The sequence below is a fragment of the Astatotilapia calliptera genome, chromosome 17 (genome assembly GCF_900246225.1).
Source record: "Astatotilapia calliptera chromosome 17, fAstCal1.2, whole genome shotgun sequence".
In the NCBI taxonomy this organism is placed as follows: domain Eukaryota; kingdom Metazoa; phylum Chordata; class Actinopteri; order Cichliformes; family Cichlidae; genus Astatotilapia; species Astatotilapia calliptera.
This window is the reverse complement of record NC_039318.1, coordinates 15,166,127-15,174,537: the sequence shown is the minus strand read 5'-3', so window position 1 is coordinate 15,174,537 and position 8,411 is coordinate 15,166,127. Positions and strand designations below refer to the sequence as shown.

General features: G+C 40.6%; 3 long non-coding RNA genes across 4 annotated transcripts; 1 reads left to right on the top strand and 2 right to left on the bottom strand.

The window, feature by feature from the left end:
* Nucleotides 1-4: 4 nt before the first annotated feature.
* On the top strand, nucleotides 5-2,588 carry LOC113008952 (uncharacterized). Of its 2 annotated transcripts, none has more exons than XR_003270098.1 (3): nucleotides 5-457; nucleotides 2,226-2,270; nucleotides 2,453-2,588. It is a non-coding gene; the product is annotated as an uncharacterized LOC113008952 (long non-coding RNA). The 2 variants fall into 2 exon arrangements; XR_003270099.1 differs by lacking the exon at nucleotides 5-457 and adding an exon at nucleotides 464-1,129.
* A 1,791-nt stretch (nucleotides 2,589-4,379) lies between these two features.
* LOC113008949 (uncharacterized) lies at nucleotides 4,380-5,165 on the bottom strand. Its single transcript, XR_003270096.1, has 2 exons — nucleotides 5,077-5,165; nucleotides 4,380-4,596 (listed from the first exon to the last, which is right to left on the bottom strand). It is a non-coding gene; the product is annotated as an uncharacterized LOC113008949 (long non-coding RNA).
* A 2,681-nt stretch (nucleotides 5,166-7,846) lies between these two features.
* On the bottom strand, nucleotides 7,847-8,174 carry LOC113008947 (uncharacterized). Its single transcript, XR_003270095.1, has 2 exons — nucleotides 8,137-8,174; nucleotides 7,847-8,060 (listed from the first exon to the last, which is right to left on the bottom strand). It is a non-coding gene; the product is annotated as an uncharacterized LOC113008947 (long non-coding RNA).
* Between the last annotated feature and the right edge of the window lie 237 nt (nucleotides 8,175-8,411).

The following is an 8,411-nucleotide window of genomic DNA, read 5'->3' as shown; positions in this document are numbered from 1 at the left end:
AAGCTCTTCCCACTGCTTGTACGAAAAATCACTGAACAAGTTATTCAAGAGGGATACTAAAGCATGTACTGTAGAATTATCCCGATTGGTCTGAACTGTTTCATCATTTGTCATTGTGTTACAGTTTGAGCTTGCCATTTCACTTTTTTGTTTTTTATGCCTAAAATGTTGTTTTGTGTTAAACTCCGTGTTTGAACGTTTAAAGCGCTGCTGTCCCGCTGTATGAATGCGTTTCAACTGAACAGCCAGGTCTATATATAAGGTCGGTTTCTTTGTAACGTCACCAGTCAAAGGACTGGCCCGGCTCGTCATAACGAAAGGGGGCGGGACAAATCTGTTGCTTAGCAACTGAAAAAAAGGCACACCGCGCTGAATGCTACATCCGTCCTGCGACGGTACACCGCCTCCGCACCACCGATTAAACATGAAGTGTGGATGTTAGAAGATCCCAAATATGGTGAGCTACTGGAAAATTACTCACGTTTTTGTTCTTGAGAGTGAGCGATAATAAGCGACATTTTATTGAGAAATTACAGTAGTCTGTCTGTTTCTCTTCATAGCTCTTTTCAAAACACGGTTACCTTTGGTTTGTTTGGCTCGCAGCTTAAAACGTAGTTTCAGTGTTTTTGCCTTCTGTGATTAATTCTGGTTTGCCTGCTTTATATGGAGCTCAAACCAAGGCAAAATTGAAGTATCAGTATTTAAATGTAAATAGACTCAAACTAGGAGTGGATCAAAGGGGGTCCTTTCAGGTGCCAAATCTCCACTGCTAACATTTTATGCATGTTTAGCTTAATTGTAGAAAAGGTGCTTGTAATAATGTTTGGGTGAATAGGTGAATGAGGCATGTTGTATAAAGCGCTTTTTAATGCACGAGCAAAATACAAAAACCCTATATAAAAAGCAGTCAGTTTACCATTTATGTATTTGTTCCATTGAACGCTTCTGTGAAAATCAATTTGATACTTGTTCAAATAAAAAATTTGAATCGATTAGTTGTTTTCTCAACATTTATTAATCGACTATATGCAGAAAACTGTGACACTGTGGAACCCTTATTTTAAAGACCTCGTAGTTTGATAGTTTGCTCCCTGACCGTGGTTCTGCCAGAGGGTGCTTCCTGTTAAAAGTGAGTTGTTCCTTCCCACTGTATTGAGGTTTTTTCTTTTTAATTGTAGACTTTCTACCTTACAATCTATACCACCTCGAGGAGAATGTTGTTGTGATTCAGCTCTGCATAAATACAATTAAATCGAATTAAGTGGGTTCAGCTAATTTGTGAAATAAATGTGAGTGACACGGTAAGTAATAGCCTGCATGTAACTCATTGTAAGAAGAGCAATATCGCCCCCTCCTGGTTCAACTTTTTTTTCTTTGCAGTAATCTTTCCAATAATAATACATATGCACTAACCTCATGCTTGCTGTTAACAATAGCCTAAAGACATAAAATCAAGTTTAGTTTTTTCTTTAAGTTTATGTTTTTTATATGGTTGGCATTTATTTTGTTTCTTTTTAATAATTATATTGATTCTATTGATTGTTTGCCAAGCACTGAGGTCTCTGCTTAGACTGTGCTACTGGGATCACTGATTTAAAAATGAGGCAAAAGCACCAAAGTTGTGCTCAAAAACAGTACAGTGAGCTACAACCTGTTGCTGTAGTAATTCTAACACACTTATTGATTTTAAATACATACATGTTTAGTTTTTTTAAACCTAATTATATAATTTTTTTTTTTTGCAAAAGTGTCACCTAAACACCCAAATATACGTAATTCAAAACTTACTTTAATTATTCCCCATTTGGCTGGTAACATGGACCCAGTCTGATGGATAGTTACTGAACAGATAGTCTTTTCTTTAAAGGCTGCAGTCAAAGCAAATCATTGTAAAAACAAGACAAGTCAATAAAAAACAAGTAATAGCTATAATACTAAACTACAATAGAGAGAAAATCCAGTAAATATAATTATATTATGTAAAAAAATATACAAATATTTACCTCTAATTTAAAAAGACATTACAAGGGTACTAGTTTCATTTTAATCTAAACATAATCTAAATTGACACTAAATCAGTTTAAATATTACAGCTGAAGGTGATTTTAATAAATGTACTGCTGCTTGACTTTGTTTTACTACTGCAGTATAATTTATCATGTACAAAAGCTCCAAATGTTGTTTCTCTGACTTAATGTTCTGATGACGTTTGTGTTATTTTGCAGGAAATAGTCAGGACCCAGATGAACCTGTGCTGGAATTCAGTGTGGGTGAGTAATATGAGCATTTATGAAGGCTGTCCATGACCCGTAATTAAATTTAGCGTCATTAGTCTTATTTTGTCTCTCAGTGCAGGTATGTAATGTGACAAAACCTCTAATGATCTGATATGTTTGGGATGGATGGGCTGTGAATTATATAGTGAATTGTCTTATTTTGTCGCTCTGTGCAGGCTTTCTACTTACAGGGTGGTGGTTCTCAGAGGACAATTGCTACCCCTGTTGAAGTGAACAACGTGTGGAGTGCAACTGGCTTTGTGGCATAGCTGGCTCTGGCCTTGGACTGTGTGTTTTTACTTTGTACCTAAATGGGACACTGGACTTTTAACTATTATTCATTGTGTTTATAAATAAAATTTTAGAATTTTATTGACTGTCATCTTTTTGCCCACGGCGGAGACGGTTGGTCAGACCTAGAATCTCTTTATGTGTGTGTGTGTGTAACATCAGCAGGGTTTCGCATAAAAGAGTGTGAGCAGGTCAAAAGGTCAATTCATTTATTGTAGTTTTATGGCAGCACCTTCTAGTGGCCTTGAAGCAAACAGTCTCCTAACTAAGCCATGGCATCTCCGGTCTCTCCTACTTTTGTGTGCTGTGCTGGAGGAGCAGCATTGGATCTAGTGATACTGAGTAAGCTGATTAGGACCGGCCTGGAGAAATGTGGTTTGCATGAAGTATCAGGAGAAAAACAACCTTGTATTGTAAAATAATAATACACGAATAATAAATACTTTTCATGACATTCAGATTTCTGGACTCACGAGTTCATAGAACATTAATGTTACGAAACATTGAGATAAGTCTTAAAACTACATTGTATACTTATTATTTATTTACTTTAATCAGATTTGACTGGTATTTTTAAACATTAAGTTTTTGTTCCTTCAACTATTGTATTTAAGCTTATGACTCACTCACAGTATGTTTATATAACTGTCTAAAAAACAGTGAGGATGTGGCCGCAGTGGCTGAGAAGCAAGAAGTTTGCTTTTTCTTTTTTTTTTCTTTTTTTTAAATTGGGAAGCATAAATGAACATACCAGAAAACCCTGCACGAAGGAGCCATATTTGTTTTTTGTGTGTGCATAAGATGAAGCTTTAGTATTATTACACATATGATAATGGTGTTAGCATGCAACACACAAACTCAAGTGGTGTTGCCAAGATAGTTGCTGACTGGCAAGAAACTTCTAGAAGAAATCTGGTGACAGTCCAAAGCACAAATGAACATGTTTAATACTCGTGCAAGACCCTGTGGGAAGGTGCCAGATTGCTGTATTTTGTGTGAATCAGGAAAAGTGCACGGTGATGACTAAAGCTTATAAAACATCTCTCTCCTTATGTGTGCATATATGAGAAAGAAAATTCTGCCAAAGCAACTTTAGCTTCTTGCAAGCATCAGTACACAAAGGATGCTAACACAAAGCTAGCCAAGAACCAAGAGTGATTTTAAAGTTGAACGTATGCCGACCCCAGCAGCCAAAGGGAGCTCAGGGGAGAGCTTCTTGGGGTCCAGTGATGTGTCCTGAAGAGACGACATGAGCTCTCCCTCCTGTAGGCCCACCCCAGCAGTAGGTGCTGTCTGTCTCATTCCGAGTTAACTGCTACTCCTCTACATCTAAACGAGCCAGTTGAGGAGGTTCAGGCATCTGACAAGGGTGCCTCTTGAGCGCCTCCTGGGTGAGATGTTCCAGGCATGTCCCACCAGGACAGACAGGACACACCCAGGACATGTTGGGGAGATCACAGCACTCAGCAGAGAATGCCTCAGTGTCCCCCAAATAATGGAGGAGCTGGCTCGGGAGAGTAAGGTCTGGGTCTTCTCTGCTTATGCTACTGCCACCGAAACTAGACACCAGGTAAGCTCAGAAAAATGAACAACCTGTTTAAATAAAGGTTAATTTAAAAAAAATGTTTGTCATTAGCTAGTCTGTGTACATGTACTTCTTCTCCAGTGTTGAAAATGTTAAACTCACAACCTGCACATTTTCTGGTTGCATCATCAAATAAATACCCCCAAAAGTAGTCTGAATACTTTTACACTGGTTTTATGCTGCGATATTTTCAAAGTCTTTCACTGAACACATTCAGTCACACATTGTTCATAATTTATTGGAAGTTTATTGTTTAATGTCCTGTCTAAATAACTTCAGTCACCATTTGTATTCATTAATGAATAACTGACTTCTAATATTAAAAGAAATAGAAACTGTTGTGCTGTTGTTCACGTAGAAGGGCCTGCTTCTGGATGTGCAGACTTTGTGCGTCAGTGGGAAGGTCAGGGTACAGGGTTCGAACCTCCTCATGAGATGTCGTATCTGCTGGATAAAAGCAAGCTACATCACATCAGGGATTGTCCTAGAGCTGCCCTACAGTAACAATCAACTGACTAATATATGAAATACTTGCAGTAGCACAATAATAAACACAAAGCAAAAAAGTGTTTAGTGAAGATAAAAAAAACCCCATCAAAGTTTTAGTTTGGATAAAGGGAGACAGAGCACCAATCTAAACAAGTCTAAACCATCTACAAAGTGATTATAGGAGGAAACAACCTTGACTTCCTTTACATAGCTTAGTACTGAGAATAAAAGAAAAGCATGATTAGAATTATTTGTGCTTCTTCTTCTTTCGGCTGCTCCCTTTAGAGGTCGCTACAGTGGATCATCCGCCTCCATCTCTCTATTTCTAGCATCCTCCTCAGTCACACCAACCCCCTGCATGTCCACCTTCACTACATCCACAAATCCAGCACCACAGTTACTCTCTTCGCACCTTATCATAGTCTTCACTCCTACCCTCTCTATGCCTCCCGTCTCCATCCTCTTCAGAGTTGCCTCGCTTCCTTCTCTAATTCAATTTTCATCCAAAGTACTCCTCCTCTCTTCTCAACACACATTCTTCACATTAGCACATTTCCATCTCTATACTTGGTTACTCTCTTCCAGGACAATTTATGTGCCTTCCCATTCATTAAAAATCATTTTCTCCTTAGTGTCCAGCCTAGGGTTGCCAACCGTCCCTTAAAATACGGAATCGTCCCGTATTTCGAAACAAAAGTACACGTCCCGTATTGAGCTAATAAGGGACGCACTTTGTCCCGTAATACAGTGAGAATCAAAAGTAGTCTATAAATGTTAATGGAATTAACGCTTTGTTGGAAAACATAATTCCCAGCCCCTCTCCTGCTTTGTGACCAATGAGCTGACAGCACACTTATGACAATTCGAGTATGACAATTCAGATTACCGCTCATCTCATTGGTCGAGGAAAGGTCGCTTACGGAGAAAATACCGGAAGACAACAGATGACCACAACAACAAGCATGGCCAACAGGGAAACAAACGCTGACACTGCGGTGCAAGTCTCGGACGACAGTACACCTAAAGCTGGGCAGACACTGTGCGATTTTTTCAGTCACGTTATTCAGCTCCTGCTCAAACTGCACGATTGACTCGCAGGGGTTAGACGTTGGTAGGTCACGATGCAGGTCTCACACTATACCGCCCGATGCTCTGATGCGACCTGAGTGCTCACACTGTGCCTCCATAAAATGAAGGTTATAACAGAAAATCTGTCGCTCTCCCTCTCTCTCTCTGTCTTTCACTCACACAGACACACTACCACCATCAACTTTGCTAAATTGCTAATGAAAAACATTGATCAGGCAGCTGTGATTGAGCAGCAATGTAAATCCAACTATTTTCACGGTTGTTGTGGTCGTGATCATTTTGTGAGGCCACATTGGAAAGCTCATCCGAGCCTTTTCGAAGTTCTACAAGTAGTGCCTCCATCGCTTGTGTCCAGATCACACGCTGCACTGATGTGCTGCTCAGTCTTTTTCACCGACGTTTACGTGTTTGCGCGTGAGCAGTGTGAGCGCCTGTGGTGACACCTTCACGAGCGATTGATGATCGGGAGCTGGTCGTGAGGTGTTAATCACTTCTCGTTACCCCACGTATACTACACGATGCACGATGAAGGCCAAAATCGGGCCGATCACTCAAAAATCGGCTCAAAATGGGCCAAAAACCGCACAGTGTAAGCCCAGCGTTAGGGCAGCAATGTTTGTTCCCCTCAGAGAAAGGGAAGAATGGGAAAAGGAAAACACCTGGCTGGAAAAAGTTAATATGGGCATGTGCAATGAATATCAGCGCTATGTGGCCAGAAGTGTGATAATATAATTTATTTTGTGTAATAAACAACTGCAAGGATAGATGATTACAACAAATAGATGACTAATACATAAAAGTAATACATAGATGAATAATGATGATGAGTTAAGATGCGTAATCATGGGAACAAGCGGGTTTACAAACAGGAGCAGCTGATTAGCATTAGAAAAGCTGAAATAATACCTCAGCTGAAGCCAATTGTACTAAATGCACTAAATGTGCACTGTTACAAGAATATTTTTCTTTCTATTGTTTTCTATTATTTTAAGTTAAGCAGGACAGAGTTCTTTTAAAGAAAGATTTACTTATATTCTCAAAAGTTAAGCATGACAGGCTTCTGTTTAAGAAAGAGACCTGTTTTACTGTGTTAATGTTGTCATTTTGAGCTAAAAATAAATGGCTAAATGATCATTTGTTTCACATGAGTTCATATCACAAAGAATAGAATATGCATGTACTTAAATCAACTTCAAGTCAAATGGTTAAAAAAATAATTTCACACACAAAAAAAGAGCTAGAAAATTCACCACACTGGGAAGGGTGAAGACAACTGGGTCGCCCGGCCCTGGCCACGAGGTGTCCCTTATTTATTTTTCAGGGAGTTGGCAACCCTAGTCCAGCCTCACATACAACTCACTACAAGCCTTTTCCTGTGCCAGTGACACCTCTCTTTGCTGTGCACCTAGCCTTTTAGTACTCCTTCCTTCAGCTCCCTGACTATCCCACTCTTTCTTTGCCAGTCTCTTCCTTGAATACATTCCTGAATCTGTTATTATTTGTGCACTGAAAATTAAATCAAGAAAGATTTTGCTTTTACAGTCTCACTGCAGGTTGATACATTATAAGCACGCCTGTGGTTCACATAAGCATTAAAAGCTTGTATTACTCCCTGATGTTTTGCCTGTTAGCATGTGCAGCAGCTGGAGAAGGACTCCTAGCTGAAGACAGGACAGCTTCTCGATGTGCAGATTGGTCGTCTTCTACGCAGAAGCAAAGGAGAAAAACCCCAAATTAAACAGAACAACTACTTCTAATTACAAACAGACGTCTCTCTAAAACCGTGGCAGCAGTTCACCATGTCAAATGCTTTCTTGTCGTGCACAGTGACTATAACAATTAGCCCCACTGGCTGCACTGTCCTGCAGTGACATAAGTTAATTCAGCATTGCTATAAAACAATGAGGCTATTACGTTTGACCTGTACTTGCAGAATACATTCCAAAGCTTTTGTTCCCTAAAGCATTCGTCCTTCTTTGTGAGCAGTTTGTGTCAAAAGAAAAGCCCAGAAACAGGCACCAGTTCAAAGGCATTTCTCAGATGATTTGCTGTAAACTTGAATACAAGCACAGATGAATTGTCACGGGTGTGGAACGGACTCAGGCGCAGACTGAAGTAGCACAGTTCAACGACACTTTATTAATCACACTGGTGCACTATATACACGTGAAGGGGGGGGAAACACCAGGGTCCCGGGGATCGATAGGCTGGGGAGACACACTTCTTCGCACTCGCTCTGCTCCTCGTCCAAACAGTCTCCACACAAGCAGCTCAGCTCACTCTCCTGCTCACGGGGTCCAGGGGTCACAAAAGGGCTGATCCAGGTAAACCTGTTTACACAGACGAGGGTAAGTTGAAGGCAAACACGGGAACAGTAGAATCGCAAGGAAGCCAGGCAATACTAACGAGAGTTACTCAATATTCCAGCGACGAATAGCTCAGAGCCCCAGCCTTAAGAGCCAGAGAACTACAATTCACTCGATCAGCTGCAGGTGCGTGGGCCAAGGGCAGGAGCCCAATCAGAGCTCCGCCCAGGCAGACAGGTAGGAGAGACAGAGCGAGAGAAAAACAACAAACAGTTGTGGCCACACTGGGCTGGCCGGGGAGGCACAGGGACCATGACACACGGGATGCTCACAGTGAAAGAAAGCTGGCCTGCACTCCAACCCAAGGAAAGTTTA